A 16,096-nucleotide genomic window follows, 5' to 3' on the forward strand; every position below is an offset into this window, starting at 1 on the left:
ATCTGTATTTCGTGGATCTCTTTGCTAGCCTTATTTCTGTGGAATCTGAGAACAGATATTTCGGATCCCTTTGAAGACTATAGGGCCAAAGGAAATAACCTCCGATAACAAAGAGAAAGAAGCTTTCTGAGAAACTTCTTTGTGTTCTCTGAAATCATCCCACAAAGTTACAGCTTTCCCCTCAAGAAGCCTTTCGCTAAGACAGTTCTTGTGGAATTGGAAAGGGATATTTGGAAGCCCATAGTGTGCTATGGTGAAAAAGGAAATATCCTCAGATGAAATCTGGAAAGAAGCTTTCTGAGAAACTGCTCTGTTATATGTGACTTCCACTCAGAGAGTTACATCTGTATTTCGTGGATCTGTTTGCTAGCCTTATTTCTGTGGAATCTGAGAACAGATATTTCGGATCCCTTTGAAGACTATAGGGCCAAAGAAAATATCCTCCGATAACAAAGAGAAAGAAGTTTTCTGAGAAACTTCCTTGTGTTCTTTGAAATCATCTCAAAGAGTTACAGCTTTCCCCTGAAGAAGCCTTTCGCTAAGACAGTTCTTGTGGAATTGGCAAAGTGATATTTGGAAGCCCATAGAGGGCTATGGTGAAAAAGGGAATATCCTCAGAAGAAATCTGGAAAGAAGCTTACTGAGAAACTGCTCTGTGATATGTGACTTCCACTCACAGAGTTACATGTGTATTTCGTGGATGTCTTTGCTAGCCTTATTTCTGTGGAATCTGAGAACAGATATTTCGGATCCCTTTGAAGACTATAGGGCCGAAGGAAATATCCTCCGATAACAAAGAGAAAGAAGCTTTCTGAGAAACTTCTTTGAGTTCTTTGAAATCATCTCAGAGAGTTACCGCTTTCCCCTCAAGAAGTCTTTCGCTAAGACAGTTCTTGTGGAATTGGCAAAATGATATTTGGAAGCCCATAGAGGGCTATGTTGGAAAAGGGAATATCCTCCGATGAAATCTGGAAAGAAGGTTTCTGAGAAACTGCTCTGTGATATGTGACTTCCACTCACAGGGTTACATCCGTATGTCGTGGATCTCTTTGCTAGCCTTATTGCTATGGAATCTGAGAACAGATATTTCAGATCCCTTTAAAGACTATAGGGCCAAAGGAAATATCCTCCGATAACAAAGAGAAAGAATTTTACTGAGAAACTTCTTTGTGTTCTTTGAAATCATCTCACAGAGTTACAGCTTTCCCCTCAAGAAGCCTTCCGCTAAGACGGTTCTTGTGGAATTGGCAAAGTGATATTTGGAAGCCCTTAGGGTGCTATGGTGAAAAAGGAAATATCCTCAGATGAAATCTGGAAAGAAGCTTTCTGAGAAACTGCTCTGTGATATGTGACTTCCACTCACAGAGTTATATCTGTATTTTGCGGATCTCTTTGCTAGCCTTATTTCTGTGGAATCTGAGAACAGATATATCGGATCCCTTTGAAGACTATAGGGCCAGAGGAAATATCCTCCGATAACAAAGAGAAAGAAGCTTTCAGAGAAAGTTCTTTGTGTTCTGCGAAATCATCCCACAGAGTTACTGCTTTCCCCTCAAGAAGCCTTTAGCTAAGACACTTCTTGTGGAATTGGCAAAGTGATATTTGGAAGCCCATAGAGGGCCACGTTGAAAAAGGAAATATCCTCAGATGAAATCTGTAAAAGAGCTTTCTGAGTAACTGCTCTGTGATGTGTGACTTCCACTCACAGAGTTACATCTGTATTTCGTGGATCTCTTTGCTGGCCTTTTTTCTGTGGAATCTGAAAACAGATATATCGGATCCCTTTGAAGACTATAGGGCCGAAGGAAATATCCTCTGATAACAAATAGAAAGAATCTTTCTGAGAAACTTATTTGTGTTCTTTGAAATCATCTCACAGAGTTACCGCTTTCCCCTCAAGAATCCTTGCGCTAAGACAGTTCTTGTGGAATTGGCAACGTGATATTTGGAAGCCCATAGAGGGCTATGGTGAATAAGGGAATATCCTCAGATGATATCTGGAAAGAAGCTTTCTGAGAAACTGCTCTGTGATATGTGACTTCCACTCAAAGACTTACATCTGTATTTCGTGGATCTCTTTGCTAGCCTTATTTCTGTGTAATCTGAGAACAGATATTTCCGATCCCTTTGAAGACTACAGGTCCAAAGGAAAAATCCTCCGATAACAAAGAGAAAGAAGCTTTCTGATAAACTTCTTTGTGTTCTGTGAAATCATCTCACAGACTTACAGCTTTCCCCTCAAGAAGCCTTTCGCTAAGACAGTTCTTGTGGAATTGGCAAAGTGATATTTGGAAGACCATAGGGTGCTACGGTGCAAAAGGAAATATCCTCAGATGAAATCTGGAAAGAAGCTTTCTGAGAAACTGCTGAGTGTTCTGTTAATTCATCTCACAGAGTTACATCTGTATTTCGGGATGTCTTTGCTAGCCTTATTTCTGTGGAATCTGAGAACAGATATTTCGGATCACTTTTAAGACTATAGGGCCAAAGGAAATATCCTCCGATAACAAAGGGAAAGAAGCTTTCTGAGAAACTTCTTTGTGTTCTGTGAAATCATCCCACAGAGTTACAGCTTTCCCCTCAAGAAGCCTTTCGCTAAGACATTTCTTGTGGAATTGGCAAAATGATATTTGGAAGCCCATAGGGTGCTATGGTGAAAAAGGAAATATCCTCAGATGAAATCTGGAAAGAAGCTTTCTGAGAAACTGCTCTGTGATATGTGACTTCCACTCACAGAGTTACATCTGTATTTCGTGGATGTCTTTGCTAGCCTTATTTCTGTGGAATCTGAGAACAGATATTTCGGATCCCTTTGAAGACTATAGGGCTGAAGGAAATATCCTCCGATAACAAAGAGAAAGAAGCTTTCTGAGAAACTTCTTTGTGTTCTTTGAAATCATCTCAGAGAGTTACCGCTTTCCCCTCAAGAAGTCTTTCGCTAAGACAGTTCTTGTGGAATTGGCAAAATGATATTTGGAAGCCCATAGAGGGCTATGTTGGAAAAGGGAATATCCTCCGATGAAATCTGGAAAGAAGCTTTCTGAGAAACTGCTCTGTGATATGTGACTTCCACTCACAGGGTTACATCCGTATTTCGTGGATCTCTTTGCTAGCCTTATTTCTATGGAATCTGAGAACAGATATTTCGGATCCCTTTAAAGACTATAGGGCCAAAGGAAATATCCTCCGATAACAAAGAGAAAGAATTTTACTGAGAAACTTCTTTGTGTTCTTTGAAATCATCTCACAGAGTTACAGCTTTCCCCTCAAGAAGCCTTCCGCTAAGACAGTTCTTGTGGAATTGGCAAAGTGATATTTGGAAGCCCTTAGGGTGCTATGGTGAAAAAGGAAATATCCTCAGATGAAATCTGGAAAGAAGCTTTCTGAGAAACTGCTCTGTGATATGTGACTTCCATTCACAGAGTTACATCTGTATTTCGTGGATCTCTTTGCTAGCCTTGTTTCTGTGGAATCTGAGAACAGATATATCGGATCCCTTTGAAGACTATAGGGCCAGAGGAAATATCCTCCGATAACAAAGAGAAAGAAGCTTTCAGAGAAAGTTCTTTGTGTTCTGCGAAATCATCCCCCAGAGTTACAGCTTTCCCCTCAAGAAGCCTTTCGCTAAGACAGTTCTTGTGGAATTGGCAAAGTGATATTTGGAAGCCCATAGAGGGCTATGGTGAAAATGGAAATATCCTCAGATGAAATGTGGAAAGAAGCTTTCTGAGAAACTGCTGAGTGTTCTGTTAATTCATCTCACAGAGTTACATCTGTATTTCGTGGATCTCTTTGCTAGCCTTATTTCTGTGGAATCTGAGAACAGATATTTCGGATCCCTTTGTAGACTATAGGGCCAAAGGAAATATCCTCCGATAACAAAGAGAAAGAAGCTTTCTGAGAAACTTCTTTGTGTTCTGCGAAATCATCCCACAGAGTTACTGCTTTCCCCTCAAGAAGCCTTTAGCTAAGACACTTCTTGTGGAATTGGCAAAGTGATATTTGGAAGCCCATAGAGGGCCACGTTGAAAAAAGAAATATCCTCAGATGAAATCTGTAAAAGAGCTTTCTGAGTAACTGCTCTGTGATGTGTGACTTCCACTCACAGAGTTACATCTGTATTTCGTGGATCTCTTTGCTGGCCTTATTTCTGTGGAATGTGAAAACAGATATATCGGATCCCTTTGAAGACTATAGGGCCGAAGGAAATATCCTCCGATAACAAATAGAAAGAATCTTTCTGAGAAACTTATTTGTGTTCTTTGAAATCATCACACAGAGTTACCGCTTTCCCCTCAAGAATCCTTGCGCTAAGACAGTTCTTGTGGAATTGGCTACGTGATATTTGGAAGCCCATAGAGGGCTATGGTGAATAAGGGAATATCCTCAGACGATATCTGGAAAGAAGCTTTCTGAGAAACTGCTCTGTGATATGTGACTTCCACTCACAGACTTACATCTGTATTTCGTGGATCTCTTTGATAGCCTTATTTCTGTGTAATCTGAGAACAGATATTTCCGATCCCTTTGAAGACCATAGGGCCAAAGGAAAAATCCTCCGATAACAAAGAGAAAGAAGCTTCTGATAAACTTCTTTGTGTTCTGTTAAATCATCTCACAGAGTTACAGCTTTCCCCTCAAGAAGCCTTTCGCTAAGGCAGTTCTTGTGGAATTGGCGAAGTGATATTTGGAAGACCATAGGGTGCTACGGTGAAAAAGGAAATATCCTCAGATAAAATCTGGAAAGAAGCTTTCTGAGAAACTGCTGAGTGTTCTGTTAATTCATCTCACAGAGTTACATCTGTATTTCGTGGATCTCTTTGCTAGCCTCATTTCTGTGGAATCTGAGAACAGATATTTCGGATCCCTTTGAAGACTATAGGGCCAAAGGAAATAACCTCCGATAACAAAGAGAAAGAAGCTTTCTGAGAAACTTCTTTGTGTTCTGTGAAATCATCCCACAAAGTTACAGCTTTCCCCTCAAGAAGCCTTTCGCTAAGACAGTTCTTGTGGAATTGGAAAGGGATATTTGGAAGCCCATAGGGTGCTATGGTGAAAAAGGAAATATCCTCAGATGAAATCTGGAAAGAAGCTTTCTGAGAAACTGCTCTGTTATATGTGACTTCCACTCAGAGAGTTACATCTGTATTTCGTGGATCTCTTTGCTAGCCTTATTTCTATGGAATCTGAGAACAGATATTTCGGATCCCTTTGAAGACTATAGGGCCAAAGAAAATATCCTCCGATAACAAAGAGAAAGAAGTTTTCTGAGAAACTTCCTTGTGTTCTTTGAAAACATCTCAAAGAGTTACAGCTTTCCCCTGAAGAAGCCTTTCGCTAAGACAGTTCTTGTGGAATTGGCAAAGTGATATTTGGAAGCCCATAGAGGGCTATGGTGAAAAAGGGAATATCCTCAGATGAAATCTGGAAAGAAGCTTACTGAGAAACTGCTCTGTGATATGTGACTTCCACTCACAGAGTTACATCTGTATTTCGTGGATGTCTTTGCTAGCCTTATTTCTGTGGAATCTGAGAACAGATATTTCGGATCCCTTTGAAGACTATAGGGCCGAAGGAAATATCCTCCGATAACAAAGAGAAAGGAGCTTTCTGAGAAACTTCTTTGTGTTCTTTGAAATCATCTCAGAGAGTTACCGCTTTCCCCTCAAGAAGTCTTTCGCTAAGACAGTTCTTGTGGAATTGGCAAAATGATATTTGGAAGCCCATAGAGGGCTATTTTGGAAAAGGGAATATCCTCCGATGAAATCTGGAAAGAAGGTTTCTGAGAAACTGCTCTGTGATATGTGACTTTCACTCACAGGGTTACATCCGTATTTCGTGGATCTCTTTGCTAGCCCTATTTCTATGGAATCTGAGAACAGATATTTCGGATCCCTTTAAAGACTATAGGGCCAAAGGAAATATCCTCCGATAACAAAGAGAAAGAATTATACTGAGAAACTTCTTTGTGTTCTTTGAAATCATCTCACAGAGTTACAGCTTTCCCCTCAAGAAGCCTTCCGCTAAGACAGTTCTTGTGGAATTGGCAAAGTGATATTTGGAAGCCCTTAGGGTGCTATGGTGAAAAAGGAAATATCCTCAGATGAAATCTGGAAAGAAGCTTTCTGAGAAACTGCTCTGTGATATGTGACTTCCACTCACAGAGTTACATCTGTATTTCGTGGATCTCTTTGCTAGCCTTATTTCTGTGGAATCTGAGAACAGATATATCGGATCCCTTTGAAGACTATAGGGCCAGAGGAAATATCCTCCGATAACAAAGAGAAAGAAGCTTTCAGAGAAAGTTCTTTGTGTTCTGCGAAATCATCCCCCAGAGTTACAGCTTTCCCCTGAAGAAGCCTTAGGCTAATACAGTTCTTGTGGAATTGGCAAAGTGATATTTGGAAGCCCATAGGGTGCTATGGTGAAAAAGGAAACATCCTCAGATGAAATCTGGAAAGAAGCTTTCTGAGAAACTGCTCTGTGATATGTGACTTCCACTCACAGAGTTACATCTGTATTTCGTGGATGTCTTTGCTAGCCTTATTTCTGTGGAATCTGAGAACAGATATTTCGGATCCCTTTGAAGACTATAGGGCCGAAGGAAATATCCTCCGATAACAAAGAGAAAGAAGCTTTCTGAGAAACTTCTTTGTGTTCTTTGAAATCATCTCAGAGAGTTACCGCTTTCCCCTCAAGAAGTCTTTCGCTAAGACAGTTCTTGTGGAATTGGCAAAATGATATTTGGAAGCCCATAGAGGGCTATGTTGGAAAAGGGAATATCCTCCGATGAAATCTGGAAAGAAGCTTTCTGAGAAACTGCTCTGTGATATGTGACTTCCACTCACAGGGTTACATCCGTATTTCGTGGATCTCTTTGCAAGCCTTATTTCTATGGAATCTGAGAACAGATATTTCGGATCCCTTTAAAGACTATAGGGCCAAAGGAAATATCCTCCGATAACAAAGAGAAAGAAGTTTTCTGAGAAACTTCTTTGTGTTCTTTGAAATCATCTCACAGAGTTACAGCTTTCCCCTCAAGAATCCTTCCGCTAAGACAGTTCTTGTGGAATTGGCAAAGTGATATTTGGAAGCCCTTAGGGTGCTATGGTGAAAAAGGAAATATCCTCAGATGAAATCTGGAAAGAAGATTTCTGAGAAACTGCTCTGTGATATGTGATTTCCACTCACAGAGTTACATCTGTATTTCGTGGATCTCTTTCCTAGCCTTATTTCTGTGGAATCTGAGAACAGATATTTCGGATCCCTTTGAAGACTATAGGGCCAAAGGAAATATCCTCCGATAACAAAGAGAAAGAAGCTTTCGAGAAACTTCTTTGTGTTCTTTGAAATCATCTCACAGAGTTACAGCATTCCCCTCAAGAAGCCTTTCGCTAAGACAGTTCTTGTGGAATTGGCAAAGTGATATTTGGAAGCCCATAGAGGGCTCTGGTGAATAAGGGAGTATCCTCAGATGAAATCTGGAAAGAAGCTTTGTGAGAAACGGCTCTGTGATATGTGACTTCCACTCACAGAGTTACATCTGTATTTCGTGGATCTCTTTGCTAGCCTTATTTCTGTGGAATATGAGAACAGATAATTCGGATCCCTTTGAAGACTATAGGGCCAAAGTAAATTTCCTCCTATAACAAAGAGAAAGAAGCTTTATGATAAACTTCTTTGTGTTCTGTGAAATCATCTCACAGAGTTACAGCTTTCCCCTCAAGAAGCCTTTAGCTAAGACAGTTCTTGTGGAATTGGCAAAGTGATATTTGGAAGACCATAGGGTGCTACGGTGAAAAAGGAAATATCCTCAGATGAAATCTGGAAAGAAGCTTTCTGAGAAACTGCTGAGTGTTCTGTTAATTCATCTCACAGAGTTACATCTGTGTTTCCTGAATCTCTTTGCTAGCCTTATTTCTGTGGAATCTGAGAACAGATATTTCGGATCCCTGTGAAGACTATAGGGCCAAAGGAAATATCCTCCGATAACAAAGAAAAAGAAGTTCCCTGAGAACCTTCTTTGTGTTCTTTGAAATCATCTCACAGAGTTACAGCTTTCCCCTCAAGAATCCTTTCGCTAAGACAGTTCTTGTGGAATTGGCAAAGGGATATTTGGAAGCCCATAGAGGGCTATGGTGGAAAAGGGAATATCCTCAGATGAAATCTGGCAAGAAGATTTCTGAGAAACTGCTCTGTGATATGTGACTTCCACTCACAGAGTTACCTCTGTGTTTCGTGGATCTCCTTGCTAGCCTTATTTCTGTGGAATCTGAGAACAGATATATCGGATCCCTTTAAGACTATAGGACCAAAGGAAATATCCTCCGATAACAAAGAGAAAGAAGCTTTCTGAGAAATTTCTTTGTGTTCTGTGAAAACATCCCACAGAGTTACAGCTTTCCCCTCAAGAATCCTTAGGCTAAGACAGTTCTTGTGGAATTGGCAAAGTGATATTTGGAAGCCATTAGAGGGCTATGGTGGAAAAGGGAATATCCTCAGATGAAATCTGGAAAGAAACTTTCTGAGCAACTGCTCTGTGATATGTGACTTCCACTCACAGAGTTACATCTGTATTTCGTGGATCTCTTTGCTAGCCTTATTTCTTTGGAATCTGAGAACAGATATTTCGGATAATTTTGAAGACTGTAGGGCCAAAGGAAATATCCTCCGATGACAAAGAGAAGGAAGCTTTCTGAGAAACTTCTTTGTGTTCTGTGAAATCATCTCACAGAGTTACAGCTTTCCCCTCAAGAAGCCTTTCGCTAAGACAGTTCTTGTGGAATTGGCAAAGTGATATTTGGAAGACCATAGGGTGCTACGGTGAAAAAGGAAATATCCTCAGATGAAATCTGGAAAGAAGCTTTCTGAGAAACTGCTGAGTGTTCTGTTAATTCATCTCACAGAGTTACATCTGTATTTCGTGGATCTCTTTGCAAGCCTTATTTCTGTGGAATCTGAGAACAGATATTTCGGATCCCTTTGAAGACTATAGGGCCAACGGAAATATCCTCCGATAAGAAAGAGAAAGAAGATTTCAGAGAAACTTCTTTGTGTTCTGTGAAATCATCTCACAGAGTTACAGCTGTCCCCTCAAGAAGCCTTTCGCTAAGACAGTTCTTGTGGAATTGGCAAAGTGATATTTGGAAGCCCATAGAGGGCTAAGGTGAAAAAGGAAATATCTTCAGATGAAATCTGGAAAGAAGCTTCCTGAGAAACTGTTCTGTGATATGTGACTTCCACTCACCGAGTTACATCTGTATTTCGTGGATCTCTTTGCTAGCCTTATTTCTGTGGAATCTGAGAACAGATATTTCGGATCCTTTTGAAGACTATAGGGCCAAAGGAAATATCCTCCGTTAACAAAGAGAAAGAAAATTTCTGAGAATCTTCTTTGTGTTCTGTGAAATCATCTCACAGAGGTACAGCTTTCCCCTCAAGAAGCCTTTCGCTAAGACAGTTCTTGTGGAATTGGCAAAGTGATATTTGGAAGCCCATAGTGGGCGATGGTGAAAAAGGAAATATCCTCAGATGAAATCTGGAAAGAAGCTTTCTGAGAAACTGCTTAGTGTTCTGTTAATTCATCTCACAGAGTTACATCTGTATTTCGTGGATCTCTGTGCTAGCCGTATTTCTGTGGAATCTGAGAACAGATATTTCGGATCCCTTTGAAGACTACAGGGCCAAAGGAAATATCCTCCGATAAGAAACAGAAAGAAGCTTTCTGAGAAACTTCTTTGTGTTCTATGACATCATCCCACAGAGTTACAGCTTTCCCCTCAAGAAGCCTTTCGCTAAGACACTTCTTGTGGAATTGGCAAAGTTATATTTGGAAGCCCATAGAGGGCTATGTTGAAAAAGGAAATATCCTCAGATGTAATCTGGAAAGAAGCTTTCTGAGAAACTGCTCTGTGATGTGTGACTTCCACTCACAGAATTACATCTGCATTTCGTGGATCTCTTTGCTAGTCTTATTTCTGTGGAATCTGAGAACAGATATTTCGCATCCCTTTGAAGACTCTTGGGCCAAAGGAAATATCCTCCAATAACAAAGAGAAAGAAGTTTTCTGAGAAACTTCTTTGTGTTCTTTGAAATCATCTCACAGAGTTACAGCTTTCCCCTCAAGAAGCCTTTCGCTAAGACAGTTCTTGTGGAATTGGCAACGTGATATTTGGAAGCCCATAGAGGGCTATGGTGGAAAAGGGAATATCCTCAGATGAAATCTGGAAAGAAGCTTTCTGAGAAACTGCACTGTGATGTGTGACTTCCACTCACCGAGTTACATCTGTATTTCGTGGATCTGATTGCTAGGCTTATTTCTGTGGAATCTGAGAACAGATATTTCGGATCCCTTTGAAGACTATAGGGCCAAAGGAAATATCCTCCGATAACAAAGAGAAAGAATCTTTCTGAGAATCTTCTTTGTGTTCTGTGAAATCATCTCACAGAGGTACAGCTTTCCCCTCAAGAAGCCTTTCGCTAAGACAGTTCTTGTGGAATTGGCAAAGTGATATTTGGAAGCCCATAGTGGGCTATGGTGAAAAAGGAAATATCCTCAGATGAAATCTGGAAAGAAGCTTTCTGAGAAACTGCTTAGTGTTCTCTTAATTCATCTCACAGAGTTACATCTGTATTTCGTGGATCTCTTTGCTAGCCGTATTTCTGTGGAATCTGAGAACAGATATTTACGATCCCTTTGAAGACTATAGGGCCAAAGGAAATATCCTCCGATAAGAAACAGAAAGAAGCTTTCTGAGAAACTTCTTTGTGTTCTATGACATCATCCCACAGAGTTACAGCTTTCCCCTCAAGAAGCCTTTCGCTAAGACACTTCTTGTGGAATTGGCAAAGTGATATTTGGAAGCCCATAGAGGGCTATGGTGAAAAAGGAAATATCCTCAGATGTAATCTGGAAAGAAGCTTTCTGAGAAACTGCTCTGTGATGTGTGACTTCCACTCACAGAATTATATCTGCATTTCGTGGATCTCTTTGCTAGTATTATTTCTGTGGAATCTGAGAACAGATATTTCGCATCCCTTTGAAGACTATAGGGCCAAAGGAAATATCCTCCAATAACAAAGAGAAAGAAGTTTTCTGAGAAACTTCTTTGTGTTCTTTGAAATCATCTCACAGAGGTACAGCTTTCCCCTCAAGAAGCCTTTCGCTAAGACAGTTCTTGTGGAATTGGCAACGTGATATTTGGAAGCCCATAGAGGGCTATGGTGGAAAAGGGAATATCCTCAGATGAAATCTGGAAAGAAGCTTTCTGAGAAACTGCACTGTGATGTGTGACTTCCACTCACCGAGTTACATCTGTATTTCGTGGATCTGATTGCTAGCCTTATTTCTGTGGAATCTGAGAACAGATATTTCGGATCCCTTTGAAGACTATAGGGCCAAAGGAAATATCCTCCGATAACAAAGAGAAAGAATCTTTCTGAGAAACTTCTTTGTGTTCTGTGAAATCATCTCACAGAGGTACAGCTTTCCCCTCAAGAAGCCTTTCGCTAAGACACTTCTTGTGGAATTGGCAAAGTGATATTTGGAAGCCCATAGAGGGCTATGGTGAAAAAGGAAATATCCTCAGATGAAATCTGGAAAGAAGCTTTCTGAGAAACTGCTTAGTGTTCTGTTAATTCATCTCACAGAGTTACATCTGTATTTCGTGGATCTCTTTGCTAGCCTTATTTCTGTGGAATCTGAGAACAGATATTTCGGATCCCTTTGAAGACTACAGGGCCAAAGGAAATATCCTCCGATAACAAAGAGAAAGAAGTTTTCTGAGAAACTTCTTTGTGTTCTTTGAAATCATCTCACAGAGTTACAGCTTTCCCCTCAAGAAGCCTTTCGCTAAGACAGTTCTTGTGGAATTGGCAATGTGATATTTGGAAGCCCGTAGAGGGCTATGGTGGAAAAGGGAATATCCTCAGATGAAATCTGGAAAGAAGCTTTCTGAGAAACTGCTCTGTGATGTGTGATTTCCACTCACCGAGTTACATCTGTATTTCGTGGATCTCCTTGCTAGCCTTATTTCTCTGGAATCTGAGAACAGATATTTCGGATCCCTTTGAAGACTATAGGGCCAAAGGAAATATCCTCCGATAACAACGAGAAAGAAACTTTCTGAGAAACTTCTTTGTGTTCTGTGAAATCATCTCACAGAGGTACAGCTTTCCCCTCAAGAAGCCTTTCGCTAAGACAGTTCTTGTGGAATTGGCAAAGTGATATTTGGAAGCCCATAGAGGGCTATGGTGAAAAAGGAAATATCCTCAGATGAAATCTGGAAAGAAGCTTTCTGAGAAACTACTGAGTGTTCTGTTAATTCATCTCACAGAGTTACATCTGTATTTCGTGGATCTCTTTGCTAGCCTTATTTCTGTGGAATCTGAGAACAGATATTTCGGATCCCTTTGAAGACTACAGGGCCAAAGGAAATATCCTCCGATAACAAAGAGAAAGAAACTTTATGAGAAACTTCTTGGTGTTCTGTGAAATCAACTCACAGAGGTACAGCTTTCCCCTCAAGAAGCCTTTCGCTAAGACAGTTCTTGTGGAATTGGCAAAGTGATATTTGGAAGCCCATAGAGGGCTATGGTGAAAAAGGAAATATCCTCAGATGAAATCTGGAAAGAAGCTTTCTGAGAAACTGCTTAGTGTTCTGTTAATTCATCTCACAGAGTTACATCTGTATTTCGTGGATCTCTTTGCTAGCCTTATTTCTGTGGAATCTGAGAACAGATATTTCGGATCCCTTTGAAGACTACAGGGCCAAAGGAAATATCCTCCGATAACAAAGAGAAAGAAACTTTATGAGAAACTTCTTGGTGTTCTGTGAAATCAACTCACAGAGGTACAGCTTTCCCCTCAAGAAGCCTTTCGCTAAGACAGTTCTTGTGGAATTGGCAAAGTGATATTTGGAAGCCCATAGAGGGCTATGGTGAAAAAGGAAATATCCTCAGATGAAATCTGGAAAGAAGCTTTCTGAGAAACTGCTTAGTGTTCTGTTAATTCATCTCACAGTGTTACATCTGTATTTCGTGGATCTCTTTGCTAGCCTTATTTCTGTGGAATCTGAGAACAGATATTCCGGATCCCTTTGTAGACTACAGGGTCAAAGGAAATATCCTCCGATAACAAAGAGAAGGAAGCTTTCTGAGAAACTTCTTTGTGTTCTGTGAAAACATCCCACAGAGTTACAGCTTTCCCCTCAAGAAGCCTTTCGCAAAGACACTTCTTGTGGAATTGGCAAAGTGATATTTGGAAGACCATAGAGGGCTATGGTTAAAAAGGAAATATCCTCAGATGAAATCTGGAAAGAAGCTGTCTGAGCAAGTGCTCTTTGAAGTGTGACTTCCACTCACAGAGTTACATCTGTATTTCGTGGATCTCTTTGCTAGCCTTATTTCTATGAAATCTGAGAACAGATATTTCGGATCCCTTTGAAGACTATAGGGCCAAAGGAAATATCCTCCGATAACAAAGAGAAAGAAGTTTTCTGAGAAACTTCTTTGTGTTCTGTGAAATCATCTCACAGAGTTACAGCTTTCCCCTCAAGAAGCCTGTCGCTAAGACAGTTCTTGTGGAATTGGCAAAGGGATATTTGGAAGCCAATAGAGGGCTATGGTGGAAAAGGGAATATCCTCAGATGAAATCTGGAAAGAAGCTTTCTGAGAAAGTGCTCTGTGATATGTGACTTCCACTCACAGAGTTACATCCGTATTTCGTGGATCTCTTTCCTAGCCTTATTTCTGTGGAATCTGAGAACAGATATTTACGATCCCTTTGAAGACTACAGGGCCAAAGGAAATATCCTCCGATAACAAAGACAAAGAAGCTTTCTGAGAAACTTCTTTGTGTTCTCTGAAATCATCTCACAGAGTTAGAGCTTTCCCCTCAAGAAGCCTTTCGCTAAGACAGTTCTTGTGAAATTTGTAAAGTGATATTTGGAAGCCCTTAGAGGGCTATGGTGAAAAAGGAAATATCCTTAGATGACATCTGGAAAGAAGCTTTCTGAGAAACTGCTCTGTGATGTGTGACTTCCACTCACAGGGTTACATCTGTATTTCGTGGATCTCTTTGCTAGACTTATTTCTGTGGAATCTGAGAAAAGATATTTCGGATCCCTTTGAAGACTATAGGGCCAAAGGAAATAACCTCCGATAACCAAGAGAAAAACTTTCTGAGAAACTTCTTTGTGTTCTGTAAAATCATCTCACAGAGTTACAGCTTTCCCCTCAAGAAGCCTTTCGCTAAGACAGTTCTTGTGGAATTGGCAAAGTGATATTTGTAAGCCCCTAGAGGGCTATGGTGAAAAAGGAAATATCCTCAGATGAAATCTGGAAAGAAGCTTTCTGAGAAACTGCTTAGTGTTCTGTTAATTCATCTCACAGAGTTACATCTGTATTTCATGGATCTCTTTGCTAGCCTTATTTCTGTGGAATCTGAGAACAGTTATTTCGGATCCCTTTGTAGACTACAGGGCCAAAGGAAATATACTCCGATAAGAAACAGAAAGAAGATTTCTGAGAAACTTCTTTCTGTTCTATATAATCACCCCACAGAATTACAGCTTTCCCCTCAAGAAGCCTTTCGCTAAGACACTTCTTGTGGAATTGACAAAGTGATATTTGGAAGCCCATAGAGGGCTATGGTGAAAAAGGAAATATCCTCAGATGAAATCTGGAAAGAAGCTTTCTGAGAAACTGCTCTGTGATGTGTGACTTCCACTCACAGAGTTACACCTGTATTTCGTGGATCTCTTTGCTACCCTTATTTCTAAGGAATCTGAGAACAGATATTTCGGATCCCTTTGAAGACTATAGGGCCAAAGGAAATATCCTCCGATAACAAAGAGAAAGAAGTTTTCTGAGGAACTTCTTTGTGTTCTGTGAAATCATCTCACAGAGTTACAGCTTTCCCCTCAAGAAGCCTTTCGCTAAGACAGTTCTTGTGGAATTGGCAAAGTGATATTTGGAAGACCATAGAGGGCTATGGTGAAAAAGGAAATATCCTCAGATGAAATCTGGAAAGAAGCTTTCTGAGCAAGTTCTATTTGAAGTGTGACTTCCACTCACAGAGTTACATCTGTATTTCGTGGATCTCTTCGCTAGCCTTATTTCTGTGGAATATGAGAACAGATATTTCGATCCCTTTGAAGACTATAGGGCCAAAGGAATTATCCTCCGATAACAAAGAGAAAGAAACTTTCTGAGAAACTTGTTTGTGTTCTGTGAAATCATCTCACAGAGGTACAGCTTTCCCATCAAGAAGCCTTTCACTAAGACAGTTCTTGTGAAATTGGAAAAGTGATATTTGGAAGCCCATGGAGGGCTATTGTAAAAAAGGAAATATTCTCAGATGAAATCTGGAAAGAAGCTTTCTGAGAAACTGCTGAGTGTTCTCTTAATTCATCTCACAGAGTTACATCTGTATTTCGTGGATCTCTTTGCTAGCCTTATTTCTGTGGAATCTGAGAACAGATATTTACGATCCGTTTGAAGACTACAGGGCCAAAGGAAATATCCTCCGATAACAAAGATAAAGAAGCTTTCTGAGAAACTTCTTTGTGTTCTCTGAAATCATCTCACAGAGTTACAGCTTTCCCCTCAAGAAGGCTTTCGCGAAGACAGTTCTTGTGGAATTGGCAAAGTGATATTTGGAAGCCCTTAGAGGGCTATGGTGAAAAAGGAAATATCCTCACATGAAATATGGAAAGAAGCTTTCTGAGAAACTGCTCTGTGATGTGTGACTTCCACTCACCGAGTTACATCTGTATTTCGTGGATCTCTTTGCTAGCCTTATTTCTGTGGAATCTGAGAACAGATATTTCGGATCCCTTTGAAGACTATAGGGCCAAAGGAAATATCCTCCGATAACAAGGAGAAAGAAGTTTTCTGAGAAACTTCTTTGTGTTCTTTGAAATCATCTCACAGAGTTACAGCTTTCCCCTCAAGAAGCCTTTCGCTAAGACCCTTCATGTGGAATTGGCAATGTGATATTAGGAAGCCCATAGAGGGCTATGGTGAAAAAGGAAATATCCTCAGATGAAATCTGGAAAGAAGCTTTCTGAGAAACTCCTCTGTGATGTGTGACTT

The sequence above is a fragment of the Macaca nemestrina genome, chromosome 7 (genome assembly GCF_043159975.1).
Source record: "Macaca nemestrina isolate mMacNem1 chromosome 7, mMacNem.hap1, whole genome shotgun sequence".
Taxonomy (NCBI): domain Eukaryota; kingdom Metazoa; phylum Chordata; class Mammalia; order Primates; family Cercopithecidae; genus Macaca; species Macaca nemestrina.